At 55.7% G+C, this 12,500-nt stretch overlaps 3 non-coding genes across 3 annotated transcripts; 1 reads left to right on the top strand and 2 right to left on the bottom strand.

Annotated features, from left to right (window-relative positions):
* Positions 1 to 630: 630 nt before the first annotated feature.
* Positions 631 to 783, bottom strand: LOC140214683 (5.8S ribosomal RNA). Its single transcript, XR_011891617.1, has one exon. It is a non-coding gene; the product is annotated as a 5.8S ribosomal RNA (ribosomal RNA).
* A 1,574-nt stretch (positions 784 to 2,357) lies between these two features.
* On the bottom strand, positions 2,358 to 4,172 carry LOC140214677 (small subunit ribosomal RNA). Its single transcript, XR_011891611.1, has one exon. It is a non-coding gene; the product is annotated as a small subunit ribosomal RNA (ribosomal RNA).
* A 5,391-nt stretch (positions 4,173 to 9,563) lies between these two features.
* Positions 9,564 to 9,755, top strand: LOC140214684 (U2 spliceosomal RNA). Its single transcript, XR_011891618.1, has one exon. It is a non-coding gene; the product is annotated as a U2 spliceosomal RNA (small nuclear RNA).
* The last annotated feature ends 2,745 nt before the right edge of the window (positions 9,756 to 12,500 follow it).

The following is a 12,500-nucleotide window of genomic DNA, read 5'->3' as shown; positions in this document are numbered from 1 at the left end:
ATTTTCCGTTTCGCGGCAATTCTCCGCCGTGCCGTGACTCTTCTCGCTCGCAGACGGCGCTGTCGCGTCGAACCGCTTTCGGGGGCCACCCTTCTCCTCCCCGCTCCTCGCAAGAATCTGCCGATTCCCATTCCTGCGACGAAGCCCGGAAGGGCGCCCACACAGCTGCGGTGACGTGAACGAGCGACCAGCTCTGGAGCTCGACGTACTTCGAAGGCAAACAGCGCAAATTGCGATCGCGCTGGCTTTGCGCACGGCGCGGGAATCGGCCGGCGTTTCATTCCCACGTTTTCCGTGCACGCAAGCGTGCGCTTCCGACTCTCTCGCAAACGTGCGCGCTACATGGCAACAGACGTTCGCGCCTCGTGCTTGGACCGCTCTTTCCCTGCAGGTATCCGACTCCATCCTGCGGCGGTCTTACTAGAGGCGCGCACTCGTCACGCTGCAGTAGTATTGCCTCGTTTCCGTCTTTTCGAAGAATTGGCACAACGGTTTGCCACCGTCTCCCTCTCGTGAGGCCGCTGGCGCGTGGCTTTAGCGCTCAACGTACTGTCCATGATGCCGACGCGGTCAAAACGAGTCGACGGACGCACGTTCCCTGTGCGCCGAAGTCTCTCTTGATATGTGATCCGACCCTCAGACAGACGAAGCCAAGGGAAGACCCAAGGCCGCAATGTGCGTTCAAAGAATCAGTGCTCAGTGTGTCCTGCAATTCACACCAAGTCTCGCAGCTGGCTGCGTTCTTCATCGACCCGAGAACCGAGTGATCCACCGCTTAGAGTCGTGAAAAATAGTTTGTTCAATTCAGTACAGTACAACCAGGGTTTTAGGCACGTGGCGTCTCCCTGTGTGTGGTTTCGAAGAGCGCCTTTCGGCGTGCGCTCCTCCAGTCTCGCTCTTTCGGCGGCCGCGTCTCAGCAGCTGAAAGCCTAATGGCACTCCACTCCTGCTACTCGCGCGTGTGTTTTGCGCCCACGCCTTCCTCGCTTGCCCTCGAGGCACCTTATGCCGTTTGCGCGCACTCGAAGCCGGTTTTACCTGCCAACCATCCACCGGACCCGTGTGTCTCGTGTGCACGTTCACATCGCTCCACTAAAAATTGCAAAGAGCGACAGAGCCATGATTAGGGCTAAGCCGCTGTGGAGTCTTTAACGGCTACACGGCCACGGGCAGGGCTTCACCCCCATCGACGTGCTTCGCTTCAGTCAGCAGTAGGTTCATAGAAGGGCCTCAAACACACACACACTTTCGCATCGGCAGATCGCCGCAGCATAACCGCTGTTGATCCAACAGCCTACTTGAGACGAAAGACAAGAGCCCGGCGCGCGTACTCGCGCAGCTCTCCAAAACCACTCGGCCAGTGCCAGGGACGGCTCCCTGCGCCGGCGCCACAACAAGTCTACTTGAGGCGGAAGACGAAGCCAGCAAGGGCCTGGCCGCAAGTGCGTTCGAAACCGGGACTACAGTCCCTCGTCTGTCCGTACTTCCTCTTTCGACGTGCGGCGCCTTCCCAAAGCGCACAAGTCCGCTAACCGCAGAACGCTTCCGACGTAGCAAAGCCGCGTTTCCTTCGGTACTTCGCAGCAACGCCGCCTTTCCCTCGGCGGCGGGCGAATAGCCTGCAGACGTCGTCGCATTAAACCGCGATCTCGACACCTCGCGCGTCACGAGCAGGAGCCGACCGGCAGCCTCCGGCCCTTTCGGACTCGGTGGCATTTGCCGCGGAGGACGGGAGAGCACTTTAGGCCACGGTTCCTTCCGTACTTGGCAGCCGCACCCTCATACCGACAGTTCCATGACCGACCGAGCGCCACACCGTTCCTTTAGTACTTGGGTGGCAACAAAGTCGGGTCGTTACTCCATACTCGCCGCAGGAAGCGACCGGCAGCCGCCAGCCTTTTCAGACTCGGCAGCGTTTGCCGCGGAGGACGGGAGAGCGCTCGCACCACGGTTCCGTGTGTGTACTAAGCGGCAGCGGCATTAGCTCTCGACCGTCAGTTCCTTGACCGACCGCACGCTTCGCCGTTCCCCTCGTACTGGGCAAAGCAGCAGGTCGGGTCGTCTTACTCCCATTCCGCGCAAGAGCGCCAAAGCGGACAGAAAGCCCACCCAGTGTGCGTTACGCCGTTTCTACCCGCGGGCGCGGCCAAGCCAACCGTCCAAGGTTGCAGCCGGCGTCCACTGGGCGCAACAAATTTGGCACGGGGCGCCCCTCAAAATTCAGGCAGTCCCCGGCATGTTCGGGTATAGCCGTCCCCGCGTCCAAGCGGGGCCAGCGGCGGAAAGCGTCGGGCGCAGCGAGCTGCTTCACCCACACGGGGTAGAAACAATGGCGCTCGCCACCCTTCACAATCCGGTAATGATCCTTCCGCAGGTTCACCTACGGAAACCTTGTTACGACTTTTACTTCCTCTAAATGATCAAGTTTGGTCATCTTTCCAACAGACCGGCGCAACCGAAAGGCCGCGCCGGACATCGGTCCGAAGACCTCACTAAATCATTCAATCGGTAGTAGCGACGGGCGGTGTGTACAAAGGGCAGGGACGTAATCAACGCGAGCTTATGACTCGCGCTTACTGGGAATTCCTCGTTCAAGGGGAACAATTGCAAGCCCCTATCCCAATCACGAAAGAAGTTCCACGGGTTACCCAGTCCTTTCAGACAGGGATAAAGACACGCTGCTTCCTTCAGTGTAGCGCGCGTGCGGCCCCGGACATCTAAGGGCATCACAGACCTGTTATTGCTCTGTTTCGTGCGGCTAGGAGCCGCTTGTCCCTCTAAGAAGGTTGTAAGGTGCTGGGAACCCCGCACCTATTTAATAGGCTAGAGTCTCGTTCGTTATCGGAATTAACCAGACAAATCGCTCCACCAACTAAGAACGGCCATGCACCACCATCCACCGAATCAAGAAAGAGCTCTCAATCTGTCAATCCTCCCAGTGTCCGGGCCGGGTAAGTTTTCCCGTGTTGAGTCAAATTAAGCCGCAGGCTCCACTCCTGGTGGTGCCCTTCCGTCAATTCCTTTAAGTTTCAGCTTTGCAACCATACTTCCCCCGGAACCCAAACACTTTGGTTTCCCGGAAGCTGCCCGCCGAGTCATTTGAGTAACTCAGGCGGATCGCTGGTTGGCATCGTTTATGGTCAGAACTAGGGCGGTATCTGATCGCCTTCGAACCTCTGACTTTCGTTCTTGATCAAAGAAAACATTCTTGGCAAATGCTTTCGCAGTAGTTCGTCTTGCGACGGTCCAAGAATTTCACCTCTAGCGCCGCAATACGAATGCCCCCGTCTGTCCCTCTTAATCATTACCTCGTATTCCAAAAACCAACAGAACAGAAACGAGGTCTTGTTCTATTATTCCATGCAAGTTTATTCAGGCGACTCGCCTGCGTTGAGCACTCTAATTTTTTCAAAGTAAAAGCACCGGCCTTCTCGAGGCACACAATGAAGTGCACCAAGAAAGGACCGGCATGATGTTCAGTCCGAGCCGTCGCATCGGGTAGATGCACTACTCGTCTGGAACTGAGATCCAACTACGAGCTTTTTAACCGCAGCAGCTTTAGTATACGCTATTGGAGCTGGAATTACCGCGGCTGCTGGCACCAGACTTGCCCTCCAATTGATCCTCGTTAAAGGATTTAGAGTGTACTCATTTCAATTACGGGGCCTCAAAAGAGTCCCGTATTGTTATTTTTCGTCACTACCTCCCCGTGCCGGGAGTGGGTAATTTGCGCGCCTGCTGCCTTCCTTGGATGTGGTAGCCGTTTCTCAGGCTCCCTCTCCGGAATCGAACCCTGATTCTCCGTTACCCGTAACAACCATGGTAAGCAAGTAACCTACCATCGAAAGTTGATAAGGCAGACACTTGAAAGAAACGTCGCCGGCTCGTGGCCATGCGATCAGCACAAAGTTATCCAGAGTCACCACACAATACGGGCCGAAACCCGATCGATCTTGGTCTAATAAAAGCACCCGTCGCCCAAAGGGCTTCAGGCTCACTGCATGTATTAGCTCTAGAATTGCCACAGTTATCCAAGTAGGAAGAAACGATCTAAGGAACCATAACTGATTTAATGAGCCATTCGCGGTTTCGCCTTATTTCGGCATGTACTTAGACATGCATGGCTTAATCTTTGAGACAAGCATATGATTACTGGCAGGATCAACCAGGTAATCGTTCAACTGCGCGTCCAGCCTTTCAAGCAGGCCGGACGCCGTTTTTGCGATGCCGAGGCCACCTTCAGGCGCCCCAACACGCTTCGTTCTCGCAAAGGGTAGCACTTTGCACAGTCCGAGACGACGGCGTTCGAGCTCGCTACGGCGCCCTCCCCGCAGGGCCGGGTATCGCCACGCGGCAAGAAGCACGCAACATTCTCGATAGACCGGTTGTGTCGACTCGATCGCGGCTTGCGGTTTCTCTCGAGCCCGCAGCACTGGTGGACCGACCGACACTTGCAACGTAGCCGAGACGGCAAAGCCGCTAGGCGACGGGTCACGCCCGCGCCTTCGGCGCTTTCGTATTTGATTCGTCCGAGGACGATGCGGAACACACTTCGATATCGTGGAAAAAGCGTCGTCCGACAACCAGCCCCTAACGCATCAAGCGGATGAGGCTGCAGACGTCAGCTGTGGGATCCACGGGAGCGATACCGGGGACACGCTTGACGGGCACGAAGCCCGCCGCATATCAAACACCCAGGTCGCTTTGGGGGCGACTGCTCTCTGGGACCCCCATATAATAGCAGCGATAAGTACCCAGACCTCCATGGGGCCGTACTCGTGCCACTTTCGACGAGCGTTTGGCGAAAATCGTGCCGCCTCGTAACGCCGCGAGCAAGATTGAAAGCTTACGTCGGCAGCACAATGCCGAAGTCGTGAAAGCGCAGCGCGTCTACCGAATGCGCGAACGGCAATTTCTCGCTAATGGCCAGTACGGTTTCCTGCACAATTGCCTTTCTGTCGCCCTACGGGGCCCCCGGCCGATCGATTCGAGGCACGCTAGCACGGCCCCTTCGCCATTTCCGAGCACGAGTGCGAACAGTGCGGGCGGCGTGCTCGACGCCCCGGCTGACGTCGTTTCGGACTTTGTCTCTTCGCGTGCTCGCGGCAACGCCGCGGCCAACGACGACGTCTGCGCGGTTCTTTGCCGGTTCCCGGCGTGCTATAGTGCAGCCCTCTGCAGGGTGACACCGGCTCCGTCGTGGCCGTGCGGCGGCTTGTACGCAAAAGTTGCGTCAAAGGCGTCGCGCTCGCGCCGCCCCGGCACACGCGGTTTCGGACTTTGTCTCTTCCAGCGCTCGCGTAGTCGTGGGCACGATTGTCGACTTCGGAACGGTGCGCGGACACCGCCACGAGCACGCGCAAGACGAAAATCGCACTACGGTACAATGTCGGCCGGGGCCCTACGGCCCCTTACAGTAGCAGCGATAAGTGCCCAGACCTCCATGGGGCCGTACTCGTGCGACGCGGCGGCGTACTGCGCCGAGCCGAGCGCCAATATTTGGCTTTTGCAGGGCGGATTCGAGCTCTGGCGATTGCCGCGGTACCGCCGCTCACCGATTCAAGGCACGCTAGCGCGGCCCCTTCGCCATTTCCGAGCACGCGTGCGAACAGTGCGGGCGGCGTGCTCGACGCCCCGGCTGACGTCGTTTCGGACTTTGTCTCTTCGCGTGCTCGCGGCAACGCCGCGGCCAACGACGACGTCTGCGCGGTTCTTTGCCGGTTCCCGGCGTGCTATAGTGCAGCCCTCTGCAGGGTGACACCGGCTCCGTCGTGGCCGTGCGGCGGCTTGTACGCAAAAGTTGCGTCAAAGGCGTCGCGCTCGCGCCGCCCCGGCACACGCGGTTTCGGACTTTGTCTCTTCCAGCGCTCGCGTAGTCGTGGGCACGATTGTCGACGTCGGAACGGTGCGCGGACTACCGCCACGAGCACGCGCAAGCCGAAAATCGCACTACGGTACAATGTCGGCCGGGGCCGTACGGCCCCTTACAGTAGCAGCGATAAGTGCCCAGACCTCCATGGGGCCGTACTCGTGCGACGCGGCCGCGTACTGCGCCGAGCCGAGCGCCAATATTTGGCTTTTGCAGGGCGGATTCGAGCTCTGGCGATCGCCGCGGTACCGCCGCTCACCGATTCAAGGCACGCTAGCGCGGCCCCTTCGCCATTTCCGAGCACGCGTGCGAACAGTGCGGGCGGCGTGCTCGACGCCCCGGCTGACGTCGTTTCGGACTTTGTCTCTTCGCGTGCTCGCGGCAACGCCGCGGCCAACGACGACGTCTGCGCGGTTCTTTGCCGGTTCCCGGCGTGCTATAGTGCAGCCCTCTGCAGGGTGACACCGGCTCCGTCGTGGCCGTGCGGCGGCTTGTACGCAAAAGTTGCGTCAAAGGCGTCGCGCTCGCGCCGCCCCGGCACACGCGGTTTCGGACTTTGTCTCTTCCAGCGCTCGCAACCATGTCGGGGCCGACGCCGACGACTGCGTGGTGTTTCAACGATTGCCGGCGTGACACAATGCAGCTGCGTGCGGGATGCCAGCGATTCCGTCGTGTCCGTGCGGCGGCTTGTACGCAAAAGTTGCGTCAAAGGCGTCGCGCTCGCGCCGCCCCGGCACACGCGGTTTCGGACTTTGTCTCTTCCAGCGCTCGCGTAGTCGTGGGCACGATTGTCGACGTCGGAACGGTGCGCGGACTACGCCACGAGCACGCGCAAGCCGAAAATCGCACTACGGTACAATGTCGGCCGGGGCCGTACGGCCCCTTACAGTAGCAGCGATAAGTGCCCAGACCTCCATGGGGCCGTACTCGTGCGACGCGGCGGCGTACTGCGCCGAGCCGAGCGCCAATATTTGGCTTTTGCAGGGCGGATTCGAGCTCTGGCGATCGCCGCGGTACCGCCGCTCACCGATTCAAGGCACGCTAGCGCGGCCCCTTCGCCATTTCCGAGCACGCGTGCGAACAGTGCGGGCGGCGTGCTCGACGCCCCGGCTGACGTCGTTTCGGACTTTGTCTCTTCGCGTGCTCGCGGCAACGCCGCGGCCAACGACGACGTCTGCGCGGTTCTTTGCCGGTTCCCGGCGTGCTATAGTGCAGCCCTCTGCAGGGTGACACCGGCTCCGTCGTGGCCGTGCGGCGGCTTGTACGCAAAAGTTGCGTCAAAGGCGTCGCGCTCGCGCCGCCCCGGCACACGCGGTTTCGGACTTTGTCTCTTCCAGCGCTCGCGTAGTCGTGGGCACGATTGTCGACTTCGGAACGGTGCGCGGACTACCGCCACGAGCACGCGCAAGACGAAAATCGCACTACGGTACAATGTCGGCCGGGGCCGTACGGCCCCTTACAGTAGCAGCGATAAGTGCCCAGACCTCCATGGGGCCGTACTCGTGCGACGCGGCGGCGTACTGCGCCGAGCCGAGCGCCTATATTTGGCTTTTGCAGGGCGGATTCGAGCTCTGGCGATTGCCGCGGTACCGCCGCTCACCGATTCAAGGCACGCTAGCGCGGCCCCTTCGCCATTTCCGAGCACGCGTGCGAACAGTGCGGGCGGCGTGCTCGACGCCCCGGCTGACGTCGTTTCGGACTTTGTCTCTTCGCGTGCTCGCGGCAACGCCGCGGCCAACGACGACGTCTGCGCGGTTCTTTGCCGGTTCCCGGCGTGCTATAGTGCAGCCCTCTGCAGGGTGACACCGGCTCCGTCGTGTCCGTGCGGCGGCTTGTACGCAAAAGTTGCGTCAAAGGCGTCGCGCTCGCGCCGCCCCGGCACACGCGGTTTCGGACTTTGTCTCTTCCAGCGCTCGCAACCATGTCGGGGCCGACGCCGACGACTGCGTGGTGTTTCAACGATTGCCGGCGTGACACAATGCAGCTGCGTGCGGGATGCCAGCGATTCCGTCGTGGCGGTGCGGCGGCTTGTACGCAAAAGTTGCGTCAAAGGCGTCGCGCTCGCACCGCCCCGGCACACGTGGTTTCGGACTTTGTCTCTTCGAGCGCTCGCAGCGATGTCGAGGCGATCGCTTACGTCTGCACGGTTTCCGGTGTGCTACAATGCAGCAGTCTGCCGCACTACACCTCTTGGTTGCCGAGGCCAGCACGGCAATTTACTGAAGCGAGCGCATTGCGCCCAGGCGGCAGCGGACTTTGTGCTTTCGGGAGTGCTCTTGCTGTAAAATTTGAACGGCTGCAGCTGCGCGAAGCAAGTGTACCTATTTTCACTCTCTCTCTGTCTGCCTTTGAGGCGACTGTAATTTCACTTTAAACGCAACTGGAGGCGGGAGCAACCTGATGAGAGTAGGTGGACTTCGGTACATGTTGTAATTTAGAAATTGCTTTCAAGCTTTGAGGACATACACCTTCGCGCCATCTGCTTTCCCCGTCTCTTTGGCACTTTATAGTATGTGCTGCATGCTCTGCATTCCAAAGAAACACGCCTGTGTCTCTCCCTCTCTCACGTTCTTCTTCTTTTTGTAGCTGCTGTTGTAGAAGATGCTATGCTCTTTAATCGCTGTAACATAGAGTGCTTGCACAAGCCAACAACTGTTGCGCGTTTTTTTTTTTTTTTTTTCTCTTCCCAAGACGTTTCTGCCATTATTCACTAACTCTCGTTCTTAGTATGCAATGGAGCGTTAGCTCGCGCCATCTACCTTTCTTTCTGTATTGCAAAGTCCGCAGGTTTTCCTAGTTCCGTACACAGATGGCGCTAATGCGTTTTGGCGCCAGGTTCGAACGACCTCGCTGTACTCGTGTTTCCCATTTGAATGTTTCAAAGGGGTTTGCGACAGGGGGTGGTTCTTGTGCAAGGCTGAGCTTTCCAGCTGCGTTTAAGCTATGCTAGCATGTGTGCGTATATATATATATATATATATATAAATACACAAACACACACACACACACACACACACACACATGCATATATACATACACACACACGGTAATGGTAAAGATGATGAGGTAGCACTTTTTTTTTTCTTTTTTTTACAATGCCTGTGTTTCAGATGGCGATCTTTCTCCCCTCTATGTTTCCGGTGGGAAGGAGTGTGCAGCGTTTTCTATATTTATTTTGTCATTCACTTCTATGTTGCTCGTCTTCGTACATGGGGCATGCTACCTAATTCTACCGGTCGAATCGACACGTTGCGATCCGTCCCGGCCTGTGCCGTATCAAAATTTTCAGTGGGCCTTGCGGTAAATAAAAAGAAATGAAGGAAATGCGCGTAGTATATTACAATTGCACACGGGCTTGAAACGAAGCCCTCAAGGAAGGTCACCTTGAGCGGTCGCATTCAGACGGAAGTAAGCATTCCCCTGGCGCGTTTTTTTTCCGCTCGCCTGTTCCGTTTTCTACGAGGTTGCCTTGGTTGGTTTCGCGTTACAAGCAATCTGTCTCGCGTGTGTGTTTCTACGCGACAGCGTTTCGTTAACAGCGAAAGACTGAGGCGTTGCGAGTTCATCCGTGAGATAGGGAGCGTTGAGTCTGTACACAGGCTGAATTTTATAATATTGCCCACGCTGTTGCTGAGGTTACCCATGTCGGCAGGGCGCCCACAAGGCAGTAGTACAATGAAGTGAAGTGAAGGACATCGCTTCTCGGCCTTTTGGCTAAGATCAAAGTGTAGTATCTGTTCTTATCAGCTTAATATCTGATACGGGTTCTATATGGACCCACGATATTAAACCTATTTTTGGAAGTTGGCGGAGTGCTTGAAGCCTGCTTCACCTCCGCCGCAGGTCGGCCCGGTATTGCATCTGTCTCGCGTGTGTCGCTCACTTAGGTGAGACTTCATTCAATCAAAATGAAGAGCACAAGCTCAACGCGAGCAGTGACTTGACACGCACCATTCCTATACTACACGCAACGATGCCGGTTCGCGGACCACGAGAGTAATTAAACTGCCACTCCATCTGTGTGTAGCGTCGCACTTGTTGCGTCGCAAATGGGACAGCCGCTCCAGCAAATTTCTAGTTATGGGCTTCGAGAAAAATTAATGAAAGCAAAAGAAAGAACCAGAATTCCTATTTGTCCGATGTCTCTGAATGATTGTCTCCTGTAAAGAGCCACTTGGGGGGATGGGGGGTAGGATTAGCCGTGGGGTTCGCAATCAATATGAATCCCACTCAAAGCCAACACTGGATTTTGGAGTTCACTATCGCTTGGATCCGTAAACCACCGCGGCCACGCAAGCTCGCCCTGCCGCCGAAATCCGCTGCCCAAGTGGAAGAAAGATTCCCTATGAAAGAAAAATAGAGTGCCCGATTTCTGGCAACTACTGTGCAGCCTTTGTGTACACATTTTCGCAGCAGTGGGACCGAGCGCCTCGAAAACAAACTTGTCGTATGCCCAAATGTGGCGAAATATATTCAAGGGTTAAAAGGTGCCTCATCTTTCTAACCTGTATGTTACGAAGACCTGTTGCTACCTTTTCATCATGAACATCATCATCATCATCATCCTGGCTACGCCCACTGCAGGGCAAAGGCATCTGCCATGATCCTCCAAGTACCCCGGTCAGGTGCCGATTGTCGCCATGTAGTCCCTAATCTAATCTGCCCTCCTAACTTTCTGCCACCCCCTGCTACGCTTCCCTCCTCTTGGAATTCAGTCTGTAACCCTTAATGGCCACCGGTTATCTTCCCCCCAGATTGCATGCCCTGCGCATGCCCATTTGTTTTTCCTGGTTTAAACTTTGGTGTCATTAACGAGCGTTTCTTCTCGCACACCCCAATCTGCTCTATTCCGATCCCCCCGTGACGCCACACCCATCATCCTTCTTTCCAGAGCCCGTTGCGTCGCCCTCAGTTACCCTTCGGTAATCCTCAAAGCTTTTTGTTGGGGCACTCGTGGCATCTTTCTCGTTTAATGAAGTCAAATTTTTTTCAGTTTTGGGGGAAAACTCAATGAGCTAGGCGCGATTGTGTCCCTGGCGCCGCTCTCAACAAGATGGCGGCGCCCATGCTTTTTGCCTGCAGGTTCGGCCCTACGCAGAACACGCCTGCCGGGCAGTGTAGCCACGTTGAAGGGGCAAAGCGTAGTGCAGTGAAGCGCTTGCTCGGGCGAAAAACGCAAATATGAGCCAAACAGGAATTTCCATTATTGGAAATTCCAGTTCAGTTTGCGCATTGCGTTCGCCTAAGGTAAAGAACACAAATGCGAGTGCCACAGCAGTCAAGTCAAAGCTTAGGATTGCGTATCATTTTTTTTTTTTTTTTTCTTTTCGTGCCTTTTACTCCTGGCCTGCGTGGCCCTAGCGCGCATGCACACGAAAGTAATGAAATGCTGAAAACACGAAATAATGCGGTGCGGCTGTATCATATCTATTTTGTGCGCTTTGTTCTTTGTGGACTACAGCGGTGTGCGTCATGAGAAAGTTTCGGTGCCCTTCTTGGGTGACCAGTGAAGCTATATTTAAAACCACATTGATTTGTACGGTTATTGCTACAAACTGCGTGTGGGTGTTTTTCTTTTTCGCTGCCAACGATGGGTTATCGCAACCGCGATCGGTTCTGCTGCTACGCTAGACGCGTGCTTGCCAACGGTTGGCTCTATACGCGACCCGCGACGCGTGGTCGGCACATTCAAGCAGTCAATTGCAAACCGTTCCAAGAAAAAGGATGTACTCCACTTGCCACCTAGTTCGACGATTGTACTTTCTGACCCTCGAGGAAGCGCCGCCTTCCCACGTTTTCTATAATACGATAAGATTCAGAGCGACCGCGACCACTTGTCTTTGTCAATATCTCGGAAACGCTTTCTTTGTTTTCTTTTTTTTTTTTTAAATCCAGATACTCAGACGCGCCCGTGTTCACGCGCACTTGTTCTCTCCGATAAGCAGGGAAGCTCGGTTGGGGTGGTGTCGGGCCTTGCGCATGCGCTGCTGAGCTCGTCGCTTCGCCGGCCGGTCGATGCTGGCGCGGTACTGGTAATGAACTTCGACGTGCATGGTGAAACGTCACTTTGTATTGCCACTGTAGACTAGCAATGCAATGTGTTTGCGAGCGATTGGATAAATGAGAAAGCGTGCACTGTCTACAGTTCATGCCCCTCTAGAGTAGTGGAAATGTTGCTCCAAGTGTTAGGTTTGTAATTTGCGCCTACGAACATGAACTAAACAAAGAAAATGGTCTGCAGCCGCCTTCGCTTCATAAAATTCCCGTACGAAGAAATTTCCGTGCGCGAATGAGAGAGCAAAAGAGAGAAACCATGTTAAGAAGAATGGCTGCCTTTTACGTGATCTCGCGCATGAAACCAGACGATAGATTAATTTTAGCCGTTCATTTTGATTTGCCGAATGTAAACCGGAACACTTTCTCCACGCGGTCTTCAGATTTGAATGGCAATCAATCACATCCTTTCTTTTTTTTTTTTTTTTCTGTTTCTTTCTATCTGGAACCGAAAGAATTCAGAACGCCATTTCAATCTTAGATTCGATTAGATATCGCGACTGGTATGCTGAAATATCACGCCTTATCTGGTGTTAACCTTCTTGATCACGGCAATAAAAAATCGCCAGTTCCCGAA

The sequence above is a fragment of the Dermacentor andersoni genome, unplaced genomic scaffold, assembly GCF_023375885.2.
Source record: "Dermacentor andersoni unplaced genomic scaffold, qqDerAnde1_hic_scaffold ctg00000573.1, whole genome shotgun sequence".
Lineage (NCBI taxonomy): Eukaryota > Metazoa > Arthropoda > Arachnida > Ixodida > Ixodidae > Dermacentor > Dermacentor andersoni.
Note: the sequence above shows the minus strand (reverse complement) of the source record. Positions and strands in the feature narration are given on the sequence as shown.